Source organism: Equus przewalskii, chromosome 31 (genome assembly GCF_037783145.1).
Source record: "Equus przewalskii isolate Varuska chromosome 31, EquPr2, whole genome shotgun sequence".
NCBI lineage: Eukaryota > Metazoa > Chordata > Mammalia > Perissodactyla > Equidae > Equus > Equus przewalskii.
The window spans coordinates 1,418,960-1,432,701 of NC_091861.1; the positions used below are offsets into that span (position 1 = coordinate 1,418,960).

Genomic DNA, 13,742 nt, shown 5'->3' on the forward strand with positions numbered 1-13,742 from the left:
TTGGTATCATACAGAACACATTTTATAACAATACTGTCAATAAAAATGAGATCTAAATCCTAGGTCAGACCTTATTGTTACTTTAAACTGATATATAAGAAACAACAGCATATACATATCAAAAATTTCACTTTGAATATTTTAAATGAGAATGATAAATGTTGAATGAAAAGTGGCTTTATCTTGAAAAGAGTACCCAGATTTATTTCATCTGTTTCTTGAGAAAGGTTAATTACTTCCTAGACAAGTTACCTACGGTGATACTTGTTTTTATGTTGCTCATGTCTAATACAATATTTGAGGTATGATTTGTCATGATTCTTGTCTTTCTGAATTACTTTATATTTTATTGAAGATGTGAATCTTTACTTAATTTTTTTGCATTTAGGAAGAAATTTTCCTTTTCCAGTGGGGATTGGGCAGGACGTTCTCATCCAGGGTTCTCCAGTTTAGATTTGTTCTTCTTGCTAGTTTGAAGGAATTAGTTGGCTTTCTTGTGTAATGGAGGGCCTTCTGACTTTCTTTAAAGGCGGTGGCCTGGGAGTGGGATAAAGGTCACTGGAGAAGACATGTTGTGATTCAAGAATGTCTTTTGTAAAGTAAATTTTGGTAATTATATAGTTTTCTCCTTAGCATTTTATTCATATACATAAACTCAAAAGCATGCATAGAATATGTTTTAGAAATGTGAAAAATTAGAACTGCTTTGATGAAATTATGACTTTATATTATAAAGTAAATTTAGGTTGTTTCAATTTCAATTTATACATCTTTTTTCTCTGAAGTTTTGTATTATGGTGTGTTTCTCTTTTATGGTAACAAGTTCAAATGTAAGCATAATGTAAGAAGGAAAACTTAAGCCAGCAGTGTAGTACTTGCAACATGAATTTAGCAGATGTGTCAAAATGTATGAGTTGTTCTTCATGTTAAGCACTTTGTTCATGAGAATGACATAACACCTGCTGTAACCTTTTAAGCTATGTAAATTTCAGTGACTGTAAAATTAAAATGTATTCATTTCTGAAATGTGTTGGGAAATTATTTGGAATGTTTTATGCTTGGCTCTTTTAGAGATTTTATTATGTAATATGAGAAGATTCAAATCTGGTGTACAAACTGAAGCGTATCATAATGCCTAGGTTTCTTTTATCTTTTTAAAAAAGCTATCAGTAGGGTAGTCTCCCCTCTCATGTGCTTTGTCCAGGAGCGACAGAGAGCGCTATCCAACACTACAGTAATACCTGTTTCCTTCTAGCACTGACGTTTCTTGATTCTATGAATGTATTGATGCCTTGTTAAAGAAGGTATCAAATGGATATGATTACATTGGAATAATAAGTTTTCCAGCATTGTTAGTTCCCTTTTCTCTCCGTGATATAAAAAATATAAGAATATAGGAGTGTACTACTAATTTATTTTGGGGAGCCCCTGCTTGCAGTGGACTGTGTTGCAGCACATGCTTTAAAAGAAGGGTTTACAGGCTTATTTTTTCTGAGAGCTATACTGTGAGCTGGGAAGATGCGAAAAAAAAGAAAAAACACAGGTGGTGATTGCATTTTGATTTGCCTCAAATTGCATTAGCCCTTAATGTGTATTACTTTATAATTTTCAGAGATATTCATATTTGAGAAGAGTACCTCTTTAACTGGTTAAACTCTTCAATTATGGCAGTGTTGAGATCCTACCAAGTCTGTTTTTTCTCCCCACATCTTTTAGCCCGGAGCAACAAGCCAAGTCAGATTGAGACCCAATTTAGGATAAAAATCATAGAACTCTGTGCAATATGGGAAAGCACCACATGAAGACTGTACTTATTATCTTTTACTTATTTGACACTTGCTCATATTTGATTTGGTAATTTTTATATTGAAACATGTTTTTTGACTGTCTTGTGTGTGTGTGTCTTACCAAAAAGATTTTAAGCTCCTTAGGGGCAGAGATTGCTTTTATTTGTCTGCCTTTCTTCCTTTCTTTTTCATTGTGGTAAAATATATATAAAATTTACCACTTTAGCCATTTTTACTTGTACAACTGTGCAAGTAAACTTTCGTTTCTTGTGTGTCCCTTGTAATACAAGGTAGTTAAGTAAGCGCTTATTTAGAATATATATTAGATGTTCAATGTAGCAGAGATTGGCTACTTGTCCACTAAATCCGTTTGAATACCCCTCTCATACCCGCCCCAGCACACAGCTAGACCTCATTTCGCAGCTGTCTTGATGTTAGATGTGGCCATAAGATGAAGTTCTGGCCGCTGAAATGTGAGCAGCATTAAGGCATGCCATTTCCAGGCATGGCTCCTAAACATTGCCTGTGTTCAGTCCTCTTTCTCTTGTCCCTTCTAATGGCAATCATGAAGCCAAGGAGGTGGTCCAGCCTCGAGGAGGAAGGAGTCTGGGTCTCTAAGAGGGTTCCTGGAAGAGAGCCACCACTGATAATGAATAGTTGTTTGACTTTACATGAGCCCTAAATAAAATTTGGGTTGTGTTAAGCCACTAGGATCTCATGGTGTATCTCTTTCAACAGCTCACTTATACACTCAACACTTGTTGGAGTGAATCATTTAGTTTGCTCAAAATTTAATTCTCGTTTGTTAGGAATTGGAAGTGGGAATCAAGAAAACAAAGTGGAGTTGAGGAGTGAGAAATTGAGTATGCCTCCAGTTGGAGGAGGAGTCAGTGTGGAACTCCTTGAGGGGAGATGAATAAAGGATGGAGAGAACAATTTGGAATGTCGGGTTAGGAAATTGATATGAAAAACTTGGAGCGGGGGGTCACAGTGTGAACAACTTAGGAGAGCAGTCCTTGGAGCTGGAGGAGTAGGGGCCCCTGTGAAGTAAGACAGGGCTCTGAGAGCCGGATAGGATTGTAAACTCTGTTGCTTTAAAAAAAACGAATTTTGCCTCATTCCGTATGCAGTTTACAAATGTCTTTTTTGCTTAGTGCAGGTTTACTTAATGAATATCCCAACAAAACATGATATTCAGAAAGAGACGTCATGTGTAAATGAACAGAGTTGCAAACCTACATGTCTTGTGTGCTGCGATTGAGTCATTACTTGAATTATTTCCAGAATGAGTAAAAGGATTGAATTATGGCTGCGTTTTATACATGTATAAAATATAGTGTATCCTATTTTTACAATGACTAAATATAGGTGAAGAAATTTACCTTGTATTTTAGATGTGTAAAATACTGGATAGAATATTTTAAAAGGAAAACATTCATCAACTTATTTTATTAACATTTACTCTTCAGATTTTAAGTTAATACCATTTAACCCTTTGTGCCTCAAAACTGAATTTTATCAGCCAGTTGAAACAAAAGGCAGATTGGTAAAATGTTTGTGGCTTTTTCAAAAAGCTTTTAAAAATGGGACCGCCTGGTGGCATAGTGGTTAAGTGTGCATGCTCTGCTTCAGTGGCCTGAGCTTTGCAGGTTCAGATCGCGGGCGAGGACCTACCACCACTTGTCAAGCCACGCTATGGCAGCATCCCACATAAAATAGAGGAAGATTGGCATAGATGTTAGCTCAGGGCCAATCTTCCTCACCCAAAAAAGAAAAAGAAAGAAAGAAAGAAAAAAGCTTTAAAAATGAAGAGTTAATAATAAATATAAGTTAAAAATATACTACATGGATGACCTGATGTTTCCATTTTTCATCTCCCGTGTAACTGATAACAAAGAGAATATGCACAGTCATTGACTTATGAATACCTGTGTCCCAGGTCTTGCATATGGTGGAAGCGGCTGTAAGATATGGGGATTTTCTTACGCACTGTTCACAGCTGCTTTAGCTGTAGACAAAATTACCTTTTAACCAAGTGGTAAGAGAGTGTCTGACCTGTGCTTTGGGTGTTGTGGAAGCAATGGCTACTGCTAATTGAAGGAAGAAGTCCTCTTTCTTCCTTTGCGTAGCATCCAGCATAAAAAAATATAGCTCTCTTCTTTTACCCTACACTTGCTACCATGCATGTGGAAGATCTTAGATATATTGTATATTCATATCTTGGATTCATTATAATGCATTTTAAAAATAAAAATGCTGTTAAAGGTGATTTGAGTTTCCAAGACTTCTTACAAATGCGCTGTAGAACGTCTGCTTTGTGATCTGCAGGGCAGCTGGAGCTGCGGGAACCTGACGTCAAAAGAACTGACCTATGGGCGTGTCTCTTACCAGCCCTCGTCTTAGCTTCCTAATCTGTAAAATTGTAACATCCTAGGATCTTAGTGTTCAAAGTGACCTAAGGATCAATTTGTTACAAGCTTTCACTCAAATTTTTTAATCATATTTTGAAATATGGCCATCCAGTGAGAGGAAGCTCATTATCTCATTCTCTTCTCTCATCGACTACTTACAGGTTTGAAATTCTTGAGCAAAACCTTTCCCCCTTCTTAGTGCACCATCTGCAGGAGCAAAGAACACTGATGGGAGTGTTGGTACCTGCCCTGTGCATCTCCCAGGTTGAGGGGAGGGTCGCATCAAACAGGGAGTGACCACATAGGAAAGCATTGTAAAAGTGGCAGTTCTTGTGATTACTACCGGGTAGTGCTTTTTCAACTGACTTAAGTAGGAATTAGCTACCGTTGATATTAGTAAAATTTCTTCTATGATAAACTAAGTTTTAAGTCTGACACATTAAATAAGCTTTGGAACCCTACCTGTTTGTCAGGTGGAGTCTGCCAGTGTGTCCAGTAGTTTTGATACTACCTAGTCTTTGAAAATTAAAAATCTTCACCCATAGCTTAAAAACTACTGGACAAGACCCTTCTTGGGAAGACATTTAGATTCCTAGTGTACAATAGTAGTAACTGAAAGACTATAATACAAACTGAATTTGTATTGCAGTTCTACGGAAGTCACAAACATTTCTGCTAGGAGATGAGCGTTATTCTCTAATACCTTATGTAACAGCTGTTCACTGGTATTCGAAACGTGACTTTTATCTACTAACAGTGGATGACAGACTCAGGTGAGTCCTGCCTAGATGCCTTGTCCAGTAGTCATATAAAACATAAAGCAGTTTTGGGGTAATTTTTTGTTTTTTAACATATTCAGTGACTTATTCTACAAAGCCTTTATTAAGTAGTAAGTAATTTTCCCGTTGCTAAAACGAGTCCAGTAAACTAGAAATCTTTCTTGAAACACACACCCAGCTAGCATGGCTCAGTGTGGTAGAGATGCTGGTGATTTACTGCTCTCTCACTAGCCCTTTCCAAGGGCAGCTACTCTCCCCTCACCTGCTATTGTTTGGGTAGATGCCACTGCCCCCGTCAAGCTGATCAGTGGGCTCCTACCCAAAAGTGAAAGACTGAAGCAGCCAGGAGATGGGGAGGTGAAGCCATCATGTGTATCGGGGTTAGAATTGCCATTAAGGGCTGACTGCAAGCTGAACTTAGGAGGGAACACCACCTGTGAGCAGGCTGAGGCGCTGGTAGAGAGAGGGTGGAGAGATTGTGGCAAAGGCAGCTCACACGGGCGAGTGGGAGAGGCAGAGAGAGAGATGAGGCACTGGAGGCAGAGCAGACCAAGCACGGTCCCCAAACAACAGCAAGGGAACTGATGCTGGTCATTTTCCAGGTCTCATTTGCTTAAGTTCTGCCCATGCAGCTCTCCCCTTGGATGAGGTGTTTGTATTCTTACAGTAAATAACCTTTTGCTTGTGTCAGCTTCAGTGGGCTTTGTCCCTGCAACTGAAAGTACCCTAAAAGGGCACTGAGGGTGACAATGAACCATCAAGAATGCGTCTTTGGCTGAAGCCTGCTCTAAAAACTAGTGTAGAAATAGCTTCTTTTCCTGCCATTCTTTTTTTTTTTTTGAAGGCTGGCCCTGAGCTAACATCTGTTGCCAATCTTCCTCTATTTTTCCTCCCTAAAGCCCCCCAGTATATAGTTGCTTATTCCAGTTGCAGGTCCTTCCAGCTCTGCTATGTGGGACGTGGCCTCAGCACGGCTTGGTGAGCAGTGCTAGGTCCACGCCTGGCATCCGAACCGGTGAACACCTGGCCACCAAAGTGGAGCGCTCGAACTTAATCACTCGGCCACGGGGCTGGCCCCCTCCCCCTCCCTTTCTTTTCTATATCATCATCATAAAACATTAAGTAATCATTCTTTTTTTTAACTTCTAAGCACTTTTAATTTGAAATTCTATGATAGGAATTCTTATTGCTTGATTTGCTGTTATTATGGAAATGAGAAGTTTGTTGTAAAGTGATGCATTGCTTTGATTTCTGCTGAGGAAGTCCATATGAATATGTTAGTCTTCTCGCATGTTGGTCTTGGATCAGGTCTGCCATCATTGCTAGGGCGTTAGCAGATCACTGCATGGTCTTCTTAGTGGGTGTCACAGACTTTGACCAATTTTTCGCAAGTATTTAAGAGTACCCCATACGTTATAAATTGTATTTGGTACCTGTTAAACTTGTTATGAGGACTTCAGTTATTCACATTTAACAAGAAAGCATCAATTTTTTACTTCTGTGGCATATATGAACTCTTAAAAAGATATATTGTCAGTAAATCAAAATGAGAATTCTTTCTGGACATGCTAGAGTGGTTTGGTTCTGGAATTCTAGTTTATGAACATTTTCTTAACAGCTTAGTTCTGAGTTTTGTTCTCCCTGTCCCCCCGCCGTAGGTAAAGGATAGCCTTCAGAAGAGTGCACAAGGAAGGCATTCTTCTGAAACTACTGTTTGTACTCTTGACAAGTGCCTCTTATTAGAAGAGGCTTTTAAAATAGTGTTAATTTATTCCTATGGACAGTTAGACTTTTTGCAGTGTTATCATTGATATAATGCAAAATTGTTTCAAATAGTTTAGAAATTGTTGATATATTTAGCTGAGAAAAACTGATGATTAAATGCTGTAACAACAACTCTTTTTTCTAGTGTCAAGCCCATCATTATTCCATTAAGTTTTCAGATCTTCACATCCAACATTCCAAGTATTATAATGAAATGGAGCTTTCAGCTTACAAATGTTCCCTCAACTTGATTTTCCTGAATAGAAGCAAGTTCTTGTTTCTCCACGAAGAATAGCTTTTTGTTGTTACCTGATGAAGAGATCTGTCATTTAATGGCTGTGTCTTTGAACCTATTTTCCAAACAATATTATTCTCTTATTTCTTTTGCTCATTTAATCAACCAGGATATTTACTATGTGATTCTGCACAGTTTTAGAAAAAGATTGATTTTCCCCTTCTGTAGATTGAGCTCTTTCTTGCTTAACACCAGATAGTGTGGTGACCTTGTTAAATATAATAGGATTCACCTGGTTTGAAAGTAGACAGCCTCAGACATGTATTGCTGGTCAGATAGCTCCCAAACCAAACATCAGTGTAGGTCAAACCAAATTCTGATCTAGCATAACCAGCTTTTAAGCCCCATTTTAATATTTGAAAATGTTTAGTAAACTGTAAAGCAGAATGCAAAAATGAAATATTTTTATCTTAAGGTAAAGTGGTCCTGTGGCCCAACGCTAGTAGCTATAAAGGAAAGCCACAATACTAGTAGTGGGTGATAAATTTTCCGTTTTCTAAGTTTATATCTCCTAATGTAGAGATTTATCATAGAAAATTATTGGTGGAATTTGTTGGATGGGCTATTCCTTCTGAATGTAAGTGTGCCTGCCTTCCTCAGTTGGATCACAATCTTCTAATATAGGATCGGGATATTATTACCATTGATATATATATTTTTAAAGACACAGATTGCTTCAAGCTTAAGTAGGGACTCTTGAGTTCTATGTTGAACTAATAATTCCTTAAATTCTAATAATTCCTTAAAATATTTACTTTTCCTTGTCCCAAAAATATTGATCAGAACAGTACTTGGTGGATACATGTAAATTGTAGAAATTCAGATGTATGATTTCATTCCACTTGAAATTTCAGTGATTCATATGAGTTCCAGTTGAGTATTTCAGATTGTTTAGAGTGTTGTCCATAGAAGGTAGATAAATCCTTTCCATTTTTATCTGAAGAAGCACCCAGCTGGCATTAAATGACTTTACTTCTAATTAGAGAAAAACGAATCTTAGTTTTTTTCTGTACAATTTTTTGTCAGAAAAATGCCACTTGGATGTATATCGCACCTTTATAAGCAATGCCCTAATGTTATTGAAGACTTTTTCAAATAGTAGAAAGATTTTTATGAAATTTGGAAGTAGACAGAAATATGAAGTCTAGTTTGTGTTTAGGTTTGACTTTGGAAATGAAAAACTTTTCGACAGTGTATCCTCTCTGTGCCTAGTGTGTGCTTGGCACACAGTACTTAATAACTACTTAATAACTGACAGATTTTCTTGAAAACATTTTTAGGACCCATACAAGGAAATTCTCTAAGTCTGGGTCTGCTACGTGTGAAGAAGCGTTCATCTGCCTGAGTGAGACAGAGAACGGGGCCAGATGGTCTCGAGTGAATGGCCGTTCTCCTGCTGATTTGGTATCTTTGAAATGGGTCAGTAGAAATCTTTCCAGCAGCCATGATTTATTCTTTTGGAATTTTCAAAATATACTGTACCTTAACATAGCAACACTCCGATGGACCTGTACTCATTCTTTGTTATTGAGTTAAAGAAAAAACATTTTACAAAGTGGATACATTGTTTAATTTTGTTTTGCGTTTACTAGATTGCAGTGCAAGGCCAATAAATTAAACCCAGGCAGTTCTGTTGCTAATTACACACAACTTCTCTTGAGTATCAGATATTCAAATCCATTTTATGAATATGGTAGAGAGAATAACAACTGTAAAACAAAGCAATGTGCATGTAAGTGACTGTTAGCGTGCATTTCAGAAAGGATGAATGCTCACCATATGGTACAATTACTGTGTCCAAGTTTTCAAATTAGCTTCTCTCATCCTCCTTATTACTGTCTTTAAAAAGAGAGGAAAAAACCCAACATGATTTATCTGCTCTGCAGCAGAACTCTTGACGCAAAACAGCAGCCCAGTTCTGTCCAGTTTTTTTTCCCTTAGCATAATAGAGGCTGTCGGACTTTTTTATACTAATTACTGTGTGAGCCTCAGATGAACCCCCTTCAATTCACAGGGCTTTGTTAAGGGAGGAGCTGTCAATGTGTCTGCCCGTTTGCAGCTGTGCTGCGGCTTTAGCTTGCTTAACATTATGCTGCTTTTTAGACTTGACAGAAGGGATTTTTTTTTTTTTTTTATTAAGGCAAAGCAGCCTTGTAGCGAAATGGTTTAAGCAGCTGCATTGTAGGGAAGCACAAAGAAGTTATTATTGTGTCTGTTTAGGGGGGTGGGATGGAGGGGGAGATATTGGGCTGCTGTTGATGCCGATTGTTGACTTGCCATCTGCCAGATAGGGAGAAGAAAAAATGACAGCTCCAGCAGGGTGTTCAAGAGGTTGTTTGGAGAGACGCATAAACATGTGCAGATGTCGAACAGAATAATGGCTAGAACTTGAGACGGTTTCTGATGCGGCTGATGTTTGTGCACATACAGAATGAGTGTATGTGTGGATTTGGTTAACCAAGGGTACAGACTAATTATCATTGTTTTCCTGCGTGCCCCTTCGCCTTATTTCGTTAATTAGTTTGGGGGCTTAATACTTCCTCTTCCTTATGTTATTCATGTCTGGTTTTAGAGAGCAACTTTTTTAAATGGCAGTACAGACTTTCTTATTTCTCTACATAGACGATACCTAATCTATTTGGTTAATTCAGGTGTGAACTGCTAACTGATAACAGGAGATTTTGATGAGGAAATCAGTCAGGTGAATTGCCATGCTCTTAATGCATACATTAACAGTTTAACACTAGTCAGTATGTAAACTACTTGAAAGTGAATCAATTTGTTTTGTAGCCTACCACTAGGGGTGAGAGAGTATCAAATTTATTTAACTAAATAATTCCATCATACTTTGAACTTAGATGTTATTGGTTATGCAACAAAGTTATCTGGGAACCTAGCCATCTTGGTTAATACTCTTTTTCTCTTGGTTATTACTGATTCTATAAATGGCAGGCATGCATTTTTGTCATAGAATAATGAATTGGTTATATATTTCCTTCTGATACATTCTTGTCATTTGATATCAGAGATTTGATATATCTGTGATATTTTTAAATGCTATGATAACACTTAGATTTAGGGTGAAGTGAGTATGTTTATTTAAATATTTGTTTTATTACTTTGACCTTAAATAATTGAGAAGAAACAGTGATGTTAGGTAAAATTTCTCAAAGGTACTTAGAGTCTAGAACACCTCAAATTTTTGCAAGCTATCAAAACCAATCACAATATGAGTGAAATTACTAGAAAATGACAAGAGAAGCCTTGACTTTTCTTTCTTTTTCTGTTTGGATTTGTATTACAAAAAAACATGTCTGAGGAATTAAGGAGTTTTTATTTTGACTTTTGGTAAACTCGTGCTTTCCTAAAATGTTTAGGGTTTTGTTGCATAATTATTGAGCAGAAATATGTAAAGTGTAGTTGGAAGGCAGACATACAGAGCTTTGTGTCCCGGGAAACATCTTTCTGGAAGGACTAAAGGAAGATATCTGTTATTTTTTCTGCTTTTCATAAAGAAATAGAGGTCAGGTCTATTTGGGAAAACTTTCTATCACACTGTCAATTTTTCCTCAAGTGATCAAATCTGTATTTGCCGAGAAGGAGTAAAGAACCATCAGCTACACTGGAGCTTTCGTTTGTCTCATATAGCTGGGTTTTGCCTTTATTTGGAAGACCACAGATATGTCCATATTTCTGTGTGGAGTTCGGTACATGTGTTTGTACTTTCGTCATCAGTCCTGCTGTCCCTGCTAAGTCTGGGAGGACGCACCATGCCATCTTCCAGGTGGAGATGTGCGTAAACTGAGAGAGTGGTTGCACCGGGTTCAGGACGGTCGTGAGCAGCCGAACCAAAGTGAGCTTGTGTGAAAGCAGACATGCAGCACTGTGCTTTATTCATCACGTCACGTTGCTTCTCCTTTCTTCAGAGCCACTTGCAAAATCTCAGTAGTACAGGCAAGTGTACATACTCAGGTAATTGAAATCTTCAAGGCAGAGGGTCTTGAAGTTACATGGAGCAGACACCATATCACTTAACTTAGATGAGTGACTTTATGAAAGTCCCTTGACCTTCATCTGTTAAAGAAGCAATAAGTGCTGTTCAAGGATCTTGTGAGGGCTAAATGAGGTAACATATTTGGATTATCTGGAATGTATGCAATAGTAGCTGTTAGTAATAGCTTATTTTTGTTAGGTGTGATGTGTAAGTCTAAACGCCTGTAACTCTTGTACTTGGATTGCTTATATAATGCTTGACTGTTGCAAAGTGAGCATACAAAGGTCTAGAGGCCGTTTAAAGATATAAGGTGGTTTTCGGGCCAGCATTGTGCTGTAGTGGTTAAGTTTGGCATGCTTCGCTTTGGTGGCCTGGGTTTGTGGGTTTGGATCCCAGGTACGGACGGACCTACACCACTTGTCAGCCACACTGTGGCAGCCACCCACATACAAAATAGAGGAAGACTGGTACAGATGTTAGCTCAGGGCCAATGTTCCTCAGCAAAAAAAAAAAAAGGAGGTTGTTTTCTTAGAACCTTATGTTTAGTGATTTATGATTGTTTCATAAATCTGAAGAGAAATTGATTAAAGAAAATATAAAGAAAACTTGAATATAACTAATTTTGGGGTGTGGTATGAGTGTTTATGATGATTTTATATATATAGTGATTTTTGTATATAGTCATTATATATAATGATGATATTATATTTTATCCTATAAAATCATTCTTCTACTTAAAAAATTCAGCATGAGAATACAGAAAATTCTATTCATTTCTTTAATTCAATATTAATCTCATTATTTGGAGCTGGCTTTTTCTCTGCTATGGTTAATACTTAAGCTGTATTTGGCTTATAACTATCTTTAAAATACAATTTTGGGACACATTGCAGTCAAATATAATGATTGTAGTGAACAAACAACACTAAACAACAGTGTTTTATTTCCTCCTGAAGTTGTAAAGCATTACTTGATTGCCAGAACTCTATTTTGCAGATGAAGAAGCTGATCTTACATAGTGATGACAGTACTGGGACAGAGGTGTTTTCGGAGAGGAGTAAAGAGGAAATGCCTTGGATGACCTGACGGGATCAATCAGTTCAGTGCAGCATGGTTAATTCCTTGTAAAAGTGTTGTTCTGTCAGGCCTTCTGTCTTTACTACATATTACTCAGTAATTTTGGATGAAAAGTCAAGGGATGCTGCACCTGGGAGAGCTGCCGGGTCCAATTTCTAAGAGTGGTTAATAGGACTGGGCGTAGTGACTAAGGACTTCTGCTTTGGTTTTGAAGAATCAGTTGGTTATACTAAAAAAGTAAGCCTCAATTTGAATGCTGTAAAATGCAGTGCCTGCTTCATATGAGGGTATTTTAATGTTTAATAGCACATGGTGATGGATGTCAATATTCATATATAGATAGTTAAATGTTGTAGTCTAATTCTTTTAAATATTAGTATGTTTACCAGAAACCACTTACAGTACCAAAGATGTGGAACTATCTCATAGCCTATGAAATGTATCAGATTAGGATGAAACTATTGAACCATGAGGACATTTTCACATATGAATGAAACTGTGCCAGGTGTATTTTCAGGATAATTCAAAAAAACTTTAGGAACTTCTAGCTTTAATGGTGTATAGATGTATTTGAATTGTGCCCCAGAAAAATCCTGCATGAATAGTAATTTTTAAAAATATTGGCCAGTATGTTGAAAGCAGAAGAATATTTCACTGTCTGACATATTCTTTAAGGCATCTTGCTAAATGTTTTGGCTTAAAGTTTTTAATGTGTTTTAGTTTCAAGAAAATCTGATTAAAGATGTTGGTAAACTTGGTAACACTTTTTAGAACAGAAGATGATTAAGATACAAAGGCAGAAAGGCATAAACCGTGAAGTTCATGTATTTTTTTGGCTAGGCAAGTCACTTACTTGCTTGAGACTGGAACACAGCATCAAAGTTCATAATTTTATACTTTTAAGTGAAAGCACAGAGAACAGCAGCTGTTGTTTCCTGGCATCTTTCTAAAGAGATATTTAAACTTAAGTATATATATTTATTACAGAAAAGGATTTTATGAAATGACCTTCTTTCTCTTCTCTACATTTGCATTATGTTCAACTGACTCTAAGATAGCTCTTTGTACTTTTTGTTTTAGTAAAATAGGATTTGAAATTTAATTTAAAAATTTTTTTCTTTGACCTTAAAAAACTCCGTGGTATAGCATAATTTAAACCGAATAAAACTGTTTAATTCCAGTAGTAATTATTTTAAAAACCTAGTTTACTCAAAGTTATGCCAGGTAATAGCATAGTTCCTGAGTGAGAGTTATGCCTTAAGTTATAGAAGCAAGGACTTTTCTTAAAAGTAGATATAAACGCTAAGTAAAAGCATAGGTCTACTGAGTGGAAACCCTATGTCAGGAGATCTTACTATGTAAAAGTAAATTTTGCCATTTGCCTGCTTGTCGTGGTTTTTATCTCCCTTCATCAGGTCGCTCGCTGTAGCATGGCCCTTCGTCGTTAGTCTGGGTCCGTTCTGAGGGGCATTTGCCTGCTGGTCGTGGTTTTTATCTCCCTTCATCAGGTCGCTCGCTGTAGCATGGCCCTTCGTCGTTAGTCTGGGTCCGTTCTGAGGGGCATTTGGTGTGCACTTCAGATGGGGACAGTCGCTGACTAACACGCGTTAAGACTGACGTGAAGGTTAGCACTTT

At 37.3% G+C, this 13,742-nt stretch overlaps 1 protein-coding gene across 4 annotated transcripts in view; it reads left to right on the forward strand.

Annotated features, from left to right (window-relative positions):
- Positions 1-13,742, forward strand: part of AKT3 (AKT serine/threonine kinase 3) — a 326,388-nt gene that overhangs the window by 109,008 nt on the left and 203,638 nt on the right. The window lies entirely within an intron of this gene.